At 41.8% G+C, this 14,074-nt stretch overlaps 1 protein-coding gene across 4 annotated transcripts in view; it reads right to left on the bottom strand.

Annotated features, from left to right (window-relative positions):
- The window catches only part of LOC140467470 (uncharacterized), a 136,029-nt gene that overhangs the window by 83,994 nt on the left and 37,961 nt on the right, over positions 1–14,074 (bottom strand). The window contains exon 2 of one of the 4 annotated variants that reach the window (XR_011955471.1): positions 5,469–5,804. The exons of the other annotated variants lie outside the window; for them this stretch is intronic. The gene's annotated coding sequence lies outside the window, so the exon portion shown is untranslated. Of the gene's footprint in view, positions 1–5,468; positions 5,805–14,074 lie in introns of those variants that run through there. 4 annotated transcript variants of the gene reach the window in all.

Genomic DNA, 14,074 nt, shown 5'->3' on the forward strand with positions numbered 1-14,074 from the left:
GACTCTTTGACAGCACGGGAAAGTAGTACGTTTGACCAGAGAGCAGATGGAAGGGAAGATGATGGTTCAACAAAGGGATGGCTAAAGTTTGAACTGGTCTATTCACTGTATTTCTGGGAGAAGGTAGTTTGGCTGTTGTTGCTACAGCATGAAGACTTGAAAGCACCCTTTCTAACCTCCTATTATCAGCTACTGGAAATTCAGAGAATAGAAACTAAGTTTAAGTATCACTGACTTCCTCTGAGTGGACTGAAAAGCTAGCCTTGATTGACATATTCAGAAAACCAACCAAGAAACAATTATATAGGCCTGTGGAACAACTGCTCCGGTAATCTAGCCAGATTTGTTATTTGCTTTTATTTATCTCTGAACTATGTTTGTTGGTCGGTCTGACTTCTCTGTGAATGGGGCAAAAAACAAAGGTTATTGGGCATGAGTCATAGACATCAATTAGATTACATTGTTGTTAATTTAGCTCTTCTAAAGTTAACATACTGTCAATACGTGGTTAAGTCTTTTGTTTAAGCTACAAAGCTGGTGTCTAGAATTGATTATTCTCAGAGTCTGGGATTGGAATTCAAAAGTCTGCTTAAGAGCCACTGGGGTCAATTTTGAGGGTCTTTGAAAGTTTGAAATTTGCTGCATTGCAGATACAGGTAGGAACCCGCAATTCCTATGAGGTAGGAAGACTGATTTGATTTGACTGTCTATCACCACCATTACTTCAACAGTCCCTTCCAAACCTGTGACTTCTACCACCCACGAGGACAGAGCAGCAAATACGTGGGACCACCACCTGCAAGTTCCCCTCCAAGCCACTCCCCATCCTGACTTGAAAATATATTGCTAGGTCAAAATCCTGGAACTCCCTTCCTTACAGCATTAATTAGACCACATGGTTAGCAGCGGTTCAGGGATGCAGCTCACCATTAGCACCTGAAGGGCAATTAGGGACGTGCAGTATTCGCAGACCTTTCCAATGATGCCCACATCCCATGACATAATCAAAAAGACAGTGAAACCTGTACCATCATTCAATTCAAAGCTGATCAGTACCTTAACTCCATTTACTTGCCTTCATTTTGCAATCAATATCCTTTGATCCTAGGATATAGTGCTCAAATAGTCTTTTCATGTAAACCTACACAGCAAATCTGGAAGTCTTTTCAGGGGAACTGTATTGTGTCCCAAGCCAGTATTCACTAATCTGTACACTCTTGCTGATTTCAGATCAAGAGCTCTGCCCTTCCCCAGGCAGCAATCCAATTTAACCAAGTCTGGGATGAACCAAATTTGAAGATCAAAGGTCAGATTTTCCATTATGCATGCATCAAGTCATTGAGGAAGCAATTAAAGATAGGGGCAAATGATGGCCTAGTGGTATTATTGCTGGACTGTTAATCCAGAGATCCAGGTCATGTCCTGGGGACCTGGGTTTGAATCCTGCCATGGCAGGTGGTGGAATTTGAATTCAACAAAAATCTGGAATTAAGGGTCCAATGATGACCATGAATCCATTTGTCAATTGTTGGAAAAACCCAACTGGTTCACTCATATCCTTCAGGGAAGGAAACTGTCATCCTTACCTGGTCTGGCCTACATCTGACTTCAGACCCACAGTAATGTGTTTGACTCTTAACTGCCCTCTAGGCAATTAGGGATGGACAATAAATGCTGGCCAGCCGGCGACGTCCTCATCCCATGAATGAGCGAACAAAAATAGTGCTGACTAATTCTGAAACTTGTAGAAGAGATTCAGTCTACATGGCAATGGTCAATCACAACAAAAGTTTAAGAAATAAAGAATTACCTTTTACAATATCTAAAAGTGTTATACAACTGATTACTACCTTTGAAACATAGTCATTGTTGTTGAACAAAGTGTCCTAACTGTGTCCTAAACAGAGATTATGGTTAAGCCATTAGATGGTTCTTATAATGTTGTTTGAGGATAAGTATTGGCCGAGACACTAGCGTATGTTTCCCTGATCTCCTGCATAGTAGTGTCATGGGGTCACAGTTAACATCCCATCTAAAAGAGTTCCAGCTCCTTCAGGACTGCATGGCTATGCTAGCCTGGATTATGTATTCAAGTCTCTGAGTTGGGTCTCAAGATGATTAAATTTGACAGGTGAGAATGCAAGGAACTGAGCTGTGGCTGACTGTCAGCTGCCTGTGTAGGTAGAGACTCCTCATTTTCACCAATACCATCCAATATTCCTAGATGTGTTGGAAGAATACAGACAGGAATGGTACGGGAATAATGATTTTTCACATCCATTAATTTGGTTCTAATCCTACCAAAATGAATCTGACATTATTGACTTTTCTCAGCTCGTTTTTAGTCTATGATGAGGTGGCATATGAGAGACCCAACTGCTATGGAAATGTGTGACCTTCTGAAGATCGATACTTGATTTTCTTTCAAACTTTAAGAATTAAAGACGTGAGTTTTGGAATTCAGGCAGAAAACACCTAGCCCACTGAGCTGCTATGTTGCATCATGGCAACGATGGAGCTCCCCCTCTCTACTCCCGTTCAACAGCCACACAGTCATCTACAAGAAGCAAAAATCCAGAGGGGAATAAATTTCTTGGGGCCCAGTGAAGGAAGTTGTTTGATTTTTTTGAAGGCAATCAATAAGCTCCAGTAGAGCACAGAGACAAGACTCCTAATGACTCATGTGCTTACTAGAAGTGGATATATGGATCACAGCAGGTCAAGTTAGTTACATCCAATTATTGCTGATAAAAGATGCATACTGTCAAAGTTTTTTTATCATGCGCTCAGGAACAACCATTTATGTTGCTTGCAAAGGCATTTATATAACTTGCAAATGGACTCCACTTGGTGAAAGCACAGGTAGGGTGCCCTGTTATGGCCCCTGGCCCTGACCCCAGAGGGCCTACACTTGACTGAAGACAGTGGAGCCCTCTACAGGCCTGGAGTCTGGTATTTGGGCCCAGAAGTACCACTGTTCCCAGGCTCGGAAAGCATCCTCCTGCACCACCAGCCAGGACGCAGGCATCAGAAGTGTCACATCCTAAATTGAGCAACAAACAGCAGAGGAAAGTCAGAAATTGTTTCGCAAGGAAACTCTCAAGAAAAAGTAAAAAACAAACAAACAAACAAACAAACAAACAATCTGATTGCAATGGCCCAGGAGAAGATATACCCATACAGCACAGTATGCTAATGCAGGATATAGGGCCGTAACTCATGTATCTCTCTACTGGAATCAAAAGTCAAGTTCTACTCCCAAGATTTTACTAGAAGAGGTTGGGTATTCTCCTTAGTGCCCAGGCAATACTTATCTATGAACAAATATTGAAAATGGATAGATTGTGGAGCCAACCACCAGCAACTAATAGTTGGGGTCAGTGCTGTCACCAATCCTCTTTCCTATACTATGTCTAAGATCCATTTGGCTAACAGTTGGGGAGAATGAACCACTAGTGAGTCTTAACAGGAAGAGTCCCTTGTTTTCACAAGATGGTGCAGCTCAATGCATTGTGGCAACAATTACATCTTACCTTGGCCTTTTCAGCATAATTACTAAAGCTATAAAAAGCCATCTGGCCCATTAGGATCTTAAACAAGATTTCTCTTTCCCACAGGCAAGATTAATATCATCAGATTGGGTGGAGATGAATACAGTCTCCAACATTAACCCTTTCAGAATCGTTACCTTGTGTCACCTCCTAACCTTTCCTTCCCCACATATTTAACATCTATCCTTTCAGGAACATAGCTATTTTTACATTTATCACTACCCCATCTCCCAGAGTCTCTATATTCACAAATTCAGATGGTCCCACTTCCAGAATGGCTTCTCTTTATACTTGGAAGATTGGTAGGTCTTGAGGACAATGTGATTCATTCTGACTTTCTGTGAATTATTCTTCTGGTAGAGAATCTTTTATCTTTTTGAGGTCCTTCACAGAGAATGTTCTTCCTCCTAAACCCAGTGGTTGGTCCATTATCTTACCTGGACACTCAATTTCCTGAATTCATTTTGCATAGGAGCTCTTCCCTGAAGATTCATGTGGTTGTCCCATAATATCATCTGGGGAAACCTTTATTTCCTCAATGCCCATCATTGAAGATGGCTTCTTTGTCAAAGCAAGACTTCTTTCCTTAGTGAATTGAACTGAATTTATTGTCACGTGTACCGAGGCACAGTGAAAAGCTTTGTCTTGTGAGCAATACAGGCGGATCACAGAGTTAAGTAGCACAGGTAAATAAATAATAGGTAAACAGCAGCAAAAACAAAAACACAGGTACAGGTGAATGTTAAGAGTTTGTGAGTCCATTCAGTATTCTAACAACAGTAGGGTAGAAACTGTTTTGAAACCGGCTGGATTCTATAGATGGGAGGTTGGCCTTTATGATCGTCCAGGCCGAGTTCACCACTCTCTGTAACCGTCTCCGATCTTGAATGGTACAGTTCCCATATAGGGTAGTGATACATCCAGGCAGAATGCTCTCGATGGCGCACCTATAAAAGTTGGCAAGGGTATTCGCCGTCATGCCAAATTTCCTCAGCTGCCTGAGGAAGAGATGTTGTTGGGCCTTTGTAAGCAGTGCATCCACATGAAGAATCCAAGAAAGCTTGTTGTGGATGACGACTCCCAGGAGCTTGACACTCTTCATTCGTTCCACCTCTGTGCATTTAATGTATAGGGGGCATGAGTAACTCCCACCGAATGTCAATAATGAGTTCCTTGGTTTTGCTGCCATTTAGAGCTAGGTTGTTCTCAGTGCACCATTTTTCCAGGTCTTCCACCTCCTGTCTGTAGTCTGTTTTGTTGCCATCTGAGATTTGACCGACTATGGTGGTGTCATCAGCGAACTTGTAAATGGCTTTAGTCTGGTATTTGGCGACGCAGTCATGGGTATACAGTGAGTACAGTAGGGGGCTGAGTATGCATCCCTGGGGGGCTCCAATGTTGAGTGTTAGTGAGGATGAAATATTGTCGTCAATCTTCACTGATTGTGGCCTGTGGGTAAAGAAACTGAGGTTCCAGTTGCAGAGAGTGGGTCTTAGTCTGAGATCACTAAGTTTAGTAATTAGTCTTAAGGGGATAATAGTGTTGAAGGCTGAACTATAGGCATTGAATGGTATTCTTACATAGCTGTTCTTGGTGTCAAGATGCTCTAGGGAGGAATGAGGGGCAAGTGATATGGCATCTGGCGTGGATCTGTTGGTGCGATAGGCAAATTGGAGTGGGTCAAGAGTAGTGGGGAGGCTGGAGTTGATTAATGCCATGACCAGCCTTTCAAAGCACTTCATGACAACTGACGTTAGGGCCATTGGGCGGTAGTCATTGAGACATGCTGCATGAGCCGCCTTTGGCACAGGGATGATGTTGGCCCTCTTGAAACAGGCAGTGACAGAGGCCTGCTGCAGGGAGAGATTGAAGATGCCTAAGGAGACCTCTGCCAATTGATCTGCACATGCCCTGAGTGCATGGCCTGGTATTCCTTCTGGTCCCATCTCTTTCCTTGGATTCACATGAAGGAAAACTGATCTGACCTCTAATGCAGTGACTGTTGGGATAGATTTGTCAGGACTTGTCGGAATTGGTGTTACCTCTCCACCGGAAGTCTGCCCGAAGTGGGTATAGAAGGCATTGAGACGGTCTGGGAGGGATATGTCATTGTCTGCTATCTTGCACTGTCTCTTTTTAGAACCTGTGATGTCATTCAGTCCTTGCCATCGTCGCCGAGTGTCTGTCTGGGTCTCTAGTTTGGATCGGTATTGGTCCTTGGCTGTCCTAATGGCTTTGTGAATTCAAATTGTGCTAGAAGCAGAAACCAGGAAGAGTCATAGAACATTTTGAGGAGAGATATATAAAACCTTACCACAGGTGAGCAACAGAACCTATCGACTTTTTAAGCTACAAGCAATCTACAGGCACGTGTGACAAGCCAACAGAAAGCATAAGCAAAATAGCAATACAAGCTCCATTGTCACAGTTTTTCATTAACATGTAGAGATGATTAATTAGATTATTTACAGATTCCTGTGGATGCTGAACTGTTTTGTTAAATCTTACTCTTTCAATAGCTATATTTGTTCAGAGATTAACATAATTGAGAAAATCTTGAAGAACTGCTTCACAATCATCTGTGTCTTTAATATTATGGTGATTTAATACAATAATAGAGTTTGACTTGAGATTTTGTATTTAATTTTAAAGCAATTCTGTATTCTGGATTTTTAGACCAGGCAATTTGTCATTTTTGACCCTGTACAGAACCTGTGCCTGTTAGTTTGTCTTCCATCGAGTTGCACACAGCTCTTCTCCATTTTGCTCAAACAAATCTTTATTTTCAATTTGCTGATGGGTCTGTGTTGAAATATGTAAGCTCCTTATTCCAACTTGTTGAGTAGGTTGGGCATCTTCATTCATTCACCCTCCCTGGATGTTTTCCTGGTGGACGAGACACTTTCACCACCTCAATCGCCTAACTGTAGCACAACTGCAATATCTCTGTCACTGGTATTGATAATTCTTCTTTGAAAGACAAAAGATTATGATACTGCTCTTGAGCTGAGTCAGCTCAACAAATTTAAATTCAACCATCTCCTGTATCAGTTTACCAGATTGCATTTTGCTGTCTGAACAGCTTCAGTTAAAGGTCCCTCAGTGAGGTTGTGGGTTGGACAGCTCATAATTTTTCTCAGTATTTACTTTGATGATTCTTGGCAAATTTCACTAAATTTTGACATCTGAAGGTTCTTCGGTGGTGATAGGAATGGAAAATATTACCAACACCTCCTCCTTGTTTACAGTATGAAACAATTTTCTTCTGCCAAATTGGGAATGTCAGTATATTCTTTATGTTTTTAAAGCTCCACCAAGTGTCTCGGAAGAGTCAATGAGATCTTCTCTAGGTTGCCCCTTGACTGGTTCATTGATAACATTCTGTTCTGGACTAGTTGTTCCCTTGTTCTATTTGAATTGTTTCTACTACCTCAATGGTGTTGAGTTCAAGATGGGTGCAGGCTCAAAAGAGAGAAACGTTCATTGTGAATCATATATACATTGACAACTCTCTTACACTCTGTTGTACAGTGTTACTGGTAGGTTATTTTTTATTCTTGCGAGTTCTTCCCCCCCCCCCCCAACCTGAGTTCGTGTAATTTTTTCTGTCAAGATATTTGCTGTGATTGGATAATGACACACCACCGTTTCAATCTTAAAGCTAATATGATGTCAATGGGCATTAGCATAGAGTCATTCAGTCATAGAGATGTACAGCGTGGAAACAGAACCTTCGGTCCAACCCATCCATGCTGACCAGATATCCCAACCCAATCTGGTTCCACCTGCCAGCACCCGGCCCATATCCCTCTGAACCCTTCCCATTCATATACCCATCCAAATGCCTTTTAAAAGTTGCAATTGTACTAGCCTCCACCACTTCCTCTGGCCACTCATTCCATACACATACCACCCTCTGAGTGAAAACGTTGCCCCGTCGGTCTCTTTTATATCTCTCCCCTTTCACCCTAAACCTATGCCCTCTAGTTCTGGACTCCCCGACCCCAGGGAAAAGACTTTGTCTATTTGCCCTATCCATGCTCCTCATAATTTTGTAAACCTATAAAGTCAGCAGGTCCGATCAAACTCACAAACCTCCTTTAGGAATGTCTCCGGATCTTTCCTGATGATGTAAGTTCTATTTCATTAACATCTTTGAGTGTGTAAACATTTGGCTTATTACTCCTCTGAAACTATATCCTACATGGGCAGTACGGTGAGGGCCAGGGACCCAGGTTCAATTCCAGCCTCAGGTGACTGTCTGTGTGAAGTTTGCACATTCTCCCGTGTCTGCGTGGGTTTCCTCCGGGTCCTCCAGTTTCCTCCCACAATTCAAAGATGTGCCAGTCAGGTGAATTGGCCATGCTAAATTGCCTGCAGTGTTAGATGCATTAGTTAGAGAGAAATAGGTCTGAGTGGGTTACTCTTCAGAGGGTCAGTGTGGACTTGTTGGGCCGATGGGCCTGTTTCCACACTGTAGGGAATCTAATCTAATCTAATCTAATCTAATCTGCAGACCTTCTCAAGGTGAACTATGGCTTTATAGATGTGGCATTCTTTTGTCATAGCCGGGCACTGATTGTGCATGTGAGACTTTTTTTGTTCTAGAGCTGACACGGACTCTTAGTATCTGCTATTTTGCCTATGCTTTCTATTGGTTTATCACGTGTGCCTGTAGATTGCTTGTAGCTTAAAAAGTGGATAGGTTCTGTTGCTCACCTGTGGTAAGGTTTTATATCTCTCCTCTCAAAATGATCTATGACTCTTCATGGTTTCTGCTTCTAACACATTTTGAATAATTTTCTTCAAAGTCAGATTTTCTTTGAATTGTGATAAATCTGACAAAGGTTCATCAGTACTTCCAACAATACTTTGATCTACAGTATTATGAAATTTTAATTTTAAAGCTCCATTGTTATAGTTTTCCATTAACATGTAGAGATTATCAATTAGATTATTTACAGATTCCTGTGGATGCTGAACTGTTTTGTTAAATCTTTCTCTTTCAATAGCTATATTTATTCAGAGATTAACATAATTGTGAAGATCTTCAAGAACTGCTTAATAATCATCTGTGTCTTTTATATTATGGTGATTTAATATAATAATCTAGTTTGACTTGAGATTTTGTATTTAATTTTAAAGCAATTCTGTATCTTAACAATTGTTTTTTTCTGAGTTGTTTACTCATATGTTTTCTTCCACCCATCTCCAACATTGAATCTTTCAGGCAGTATTATTTCTCCTGTTAATTTCCTCTTAATGTGATTACTTATCTTTCTTCTTTTAGAGCTAGTTTAAATGTGCAGTATTTCTAGAATTAACCTTACTGTTATTCATTCATACAGCATGAAACAGACCCTTCAGTCCAACTCATCTGCACCCACCAGAATCTGACCTAGCCCCATTTGCCAGCATTTGGCCCAATTCCCTCTAAACCCACCCTATTTACATACCCATTCAGATGCCTTTTAAATGTTGTAATTATACCTGCCTCCACCACTTCCTCTGGAAGGTTGCTCCCTTCACGCACCATCCTCTATGCGAAAAAGTTACCCCTCGGGTCCTTTTTAAATATTTAAAACCTGTGCCCTATAGTTTTGGACTCCTTCATCCCAGGGAAAAATACTTTGGCTATTCACCCTATCCATGCTTCTCATGATTTTATAAACCTCTTTATAAACCTTTTATAAGGTCACCACTCAGTCTCTGACGCTCCGGGAAAAAAGCTCCAGCCTGCTCAGCCTCCCCCTATAGTTCAAATCCTCCAGATCCATGAAACATACTTGTAAATCGTTTGTGCACCATCTCAAATTTAACAATATCCTTCCCATAGAAGAGCAACCAGAATTGTATGCAGTATTCAAAAATTGGCCTCACCAATTTGGGGACACAACATGATGTCCCAACTCCTGCATTCAATGTTATGACCAATGAAGGCAAACCTATCAAACACTTTCTTCATCACCTTCTCTACCTGCGACTCTAATTTCAAGGAACTATGCATCTGCACCTCAAGGTCTCCTTATTCAGCAACACTCCCCAGGGCCCTACCATTAAGTGCATAAGTCCTGCCCTGGTTTGCCTCCCTAAAATGCAGCACCTCACATTTATCAAAATTAAACTCCATCTGCTACTTCTTGGCCCATTGGCCCATCTGATCAAGGTCCCATTGTACTCTGAGATAACCTTTTCCACTTTCTGTTACCCCACAAATTTTGGTGTTATCTGCAAACTTACTAACCATACCTCCTATATTCACATCCAATCATTTATATACATGATGAACGACAGTGGACCCAGCACTGATCCTTATGGCACACCACTTGTCTTAGATCTCCAGTCTGAAAACAACCCTCTACCATCACCTTCTGTCTCCTACCTTCAAACCAATTTTGTATTCAATTGGCTAGCTCCCTTTGGATCTCATGTGATTTAACCTGACTAACCAGTCTACCATACTGAACCTTGTCAAATGCTTTACTAAAGTCCACATAGACAACGTCTATTGCTCTGTCTTCATCCATCTTCTTTGTCACTTCTTCAAAAAGACTCAATCAGTTTGTTAGACAATTACCTACGCTGGAAAGCCATGGTGACTATCCTTGCCTTTTCAAATACATGTAAACTTCATCCCTCATAATCCCCTCCAACAACTTCCCCACCACTGACACAAGGCTTACCAGTCAATAGTTCCCTGGCTTTTTCATACAGCATTAATGGCATCACATTCACCAAGCTCCTGTCTTCTGGCACCTCATCTGTGCCTATTGATGATACAAATATTGCAGCAAGGGGACCAACAATCTCTTCCCTAGTCTCCCACAAAGCTACTGCTGATGGCTACAGTATATTGCTGCCATCAATCCACTTTTTCAATTTAAGTCCAAAGACCTGTTTGGTTAACAGTGGTAAAGGATGAACCACGAGCGAGTCTTACCAAGGAGAGGTGCTTGTATTAACAAGATGGTAGCACCAGGCACAAATTACAATATATAACAATAGACTATCAGGAGTCACTGTTGACACATCTGTCTCCATCAGGATTCTGAATTAAACTCCTCTTTTTCCAATGCAAGATTGAGTGGAGAAGTCCAACGTTAACCTTTTAAGACTCAATACTCAATATAACATATTTCATGGTCAGTTGTTTCAGCTTGCTGTATATTGATTGGGGTGACTACATTTCAGAAGTACTGATTTGTTTGTACATTGCTTTGGACTGTGCTGAGCTGTGACAGGGGCTACATGAAAGCAAGTCTTTCTTCTTGTGATTGGTTATTGCATTTTCCCCAGTGGTTGAAGACACATTGAGATCAACAAATATATGCCCCAAAGGGTCAAAAAACCCAGTCTATTTCCAGCCACAGAGATGGGCTGTCTATAACTACCTTGTTATTACGTTGGGGGAGAGAATGCAATGACAATAGGTATAAGAGGTAAAGTCGTATCTATAGGCAAGACCTAGACAGCAATATTCCTTTCTGACCTTTCTGCTTGTTGCTTCAGTCAGCATTAGCACTGCATGATAAATGCGGCATTTGACAACCAGGGAATAGAAATTGTGGAAGAACATGGACTTTTTTTAGCCTGTAAATTCATGCAGCACCAAGTTCACAAACACAACTTGGTCCAGCCAATGGATGTCAGCTGTGGCTTAGTAGATACCACACATGTCTGAGTCAAATGGTTGACATTTCAAGTCCATTGGCAGAGAATTGAGCATGGTAATCTGAGCTGACACAGCCACAGTATTCAGGAAGTACTGGAGTGCTTGCAATGCCATCTTTTGGTTGAATGTCAGGTTGAGGACCCACGTATCCTCTCCAGTAGACAAAAGACCTTACAGCGTTATTTTGAAGAAGAGCTGTAAAGTTCTCCCTGATGTCTTGCCCAATATATATTCCTCAATCAACATCAATGAAAACAGGTTATCTTTTCACCCTAACATTGTTGTTTATGGGAGTTTGCTGAATTAACATCGGCTGCCACATTTCTCATATTATAATAGTGTACACAGTTCAAATGTGTTTCATTGTTTTCAAAGTGCTTCAGGACAATCTGAGGACATGAAAGGCACGATATAAATGAAAATCTTTCACAAATCATTCCTGACAAATCTTCTGGAGTTCTTGGGAGGAGTTAACAAGCAGGATAGATAAAGGTGAAGCAGTGGACGTAATATTTTTGGATTTTGAGACATATTGTTAAGGTACCACAAATTAGGCTACTTAATAAAATAAAAGCTCAAGGTGTAGGAGTTGGGGTGGCATGTGGCTCAGTGGTTAGCATTGCTGCTTCACAGCACCAGGGACCAGGGTTTGATTCCACCCTCAGGCGACTGTCTGTGTGGAGTTTGCACATTCTCCCTGTGTCTGTGTGGGTTTCCTCTGGGTGCTCCAGTTTTCCCCCATAGTCCAAAGCTGTGCAAGCCAGGTGGATTAGCCATGGGAAATATGGGGTTACAGGGATGGAGTGGGTCTGGATGGGATGTTCTTCGGAAGGTCGGTATGGATTTGATGGGCTGAGTAGCCTGCTTCCACACTGTAGCGATTCTGTGATTAGCACGGTTAGAGGGTTAGCTAATAAACAGATTACAGGGAGTAGGGGTAAGGGGCATTTTCAGGATGGTAACCCATGTCAAGTGGTGTTCTACAGGGGTCAGTGTTGGAGTTGCAATTATTTGCAATATATATTAATGACTTGGATGAGGAAAATGATTGTACTATAGCCAAGTTTGCACATGGTAGGTGAGAAAAGTCTGCAGAGATAGACAAGTTAAGTGATTGGGAAAAACTTTGCAGATGTGGAAATGTGAGGTTATGCACTTTGGAAGGAAGAATAGAGGAAAAATAGAGAAAGACTGCAGAAAGCTATAGAACAGGGAGATTTGGACGACCTTGTCCATGAATTACAAAGAAGTACCGTCCAAGTTCAGCCAGTAATAGGGAAGGTGGTTTTTATGTCAATTTTTATTTCAAAAGGAATGAATATCAAAACAGGGAGCCTTTTCTAAAACTAAACAAGGCACAAGTCAGACCAAATTTGGAATATTGTGAACAATTCTGGACCCCTCACCTCAGGGGGGATAGATTGGCGTTGGAGGCCAGTATAGAAGCTTCATGATATAAATGCACAGAGGCCAGTATCCCATCACCAAGTCACCCTTTATTTAAATGTACACAGTACACTGGCTGTAGCCAGCCAGCTCAGAGCCCTAAATGGAGGAGATTCCCAAATCCCGTTAAGTTTTTTAAAGCAACAGTCCAGGGCATCAGCAGGCCCCAGGCTCCAGCACTGGAATCCCTGAAAGTATTGAGTGTGGTGCTGGAAAAGCACATCAGGTCAGGCAGCAACTGAGGAGCAGGAGAATCGACATTTCGGGCAAAAGCCCTTCATCAGGAATCTGTTAATTCTGTTCCTTTTTTTCTTCTCCCCCACACTACTGCCTAACTGTGGTAATGCTTATATTTTAGGCATCTGTTAATATTGGTCAGCCAGTGCCTCCTAATTGGCCCAATCAAGGATTTTGAAGTCAACGAGATCCACTTAGTTCCAATCACTATAGTTCACTGGGTGTTTTTGGGTGTGGAGGGACTGAGTTATGAGGAGATATTGTTTATTTAGATTACTTGACAGGGTAGATACAGAGAGGTTGTTTCCCCTCATGGGAGAGACTGGGACCATAGGGCATAACCACAGAATAAAGGTTTGCACATTTAAGACAGAGATGAGGAGGAATTTGTTCTCTTAGAAGGTGGAATTCTTTACCACATAGGACCATTAGGGTTGAGTCATTAAGTATAATCAAGGCTGAGATAGGCAGATTTTTTTCATCAGTAAGGGAATCAAGGATTACGGGGAAAAGGGAAGAGACAAGTTGAGGATTATCGGATCAGCCATGAATTGAATGGCAGAACAGACTCGATGGGCTGAATGGCCTATTGCTGCTCCCATATCTCATGCTCCCTTTCTTGGATAGCAAAGGCAAAGCTCATTGCATTGTATATCCCATTAGAAAGGGTAGAAAACGTCGGAGGTCGCAGGCCACCAAATGAAGACCAGTCAATGTCTGACCCAGGACTACAAGAAGAGAATTCCCCATGACAGGGTACACCTGACATATAACTCTAATTGCTATTGAGTAAACCAGGATAAAGGCAAACTTATTTAAATAAATTAAGTAAGGAACGTGAAAAATAAGGAGGTTCGAAAATAATTTGATTGCTGACAGCCAACTGCACTGTTGATCCATGAGCAGCAGCAAAAACCTCTCTGTCTCAGCATGGGCACCTCTGCTGGACTTGCAAATTTGTTTTTAACCCACCCGATCTCAGGTTTCTTTGCCAAGCCCCAGATTTTATAAAGCTGCAGAACAAAAGCGTCCTTTGATTACATAGCGTTTCTGGTCTGTGAAGTAGAAAACCCTTGTATATACTTCACTGGCCCAACACTAACTGTTGGAGGGGGTATTGCTGGGGAGCCCTGCTGGCCCATTGATGTTGGATGTCTGCAATAATGGC

The sequence above is a fragment of the Chiloscyllium punctatum genome, chromosome 45 (genome assembly GCF_047496795.1).
Source record: "Chiloscyllium punctatum isolate Juve2018m chromosome 45, sChiPun1.3, whole genome shotgun sequence".
Taxonomy (NCBI): domain Eukaryota; kingdom Metazoa; phylum Chordata; class Chondrichthyes; order Orectolobiformes; family Hemiscylliidae; genus Chiloscyllium; species Chiloscyllium punctatum.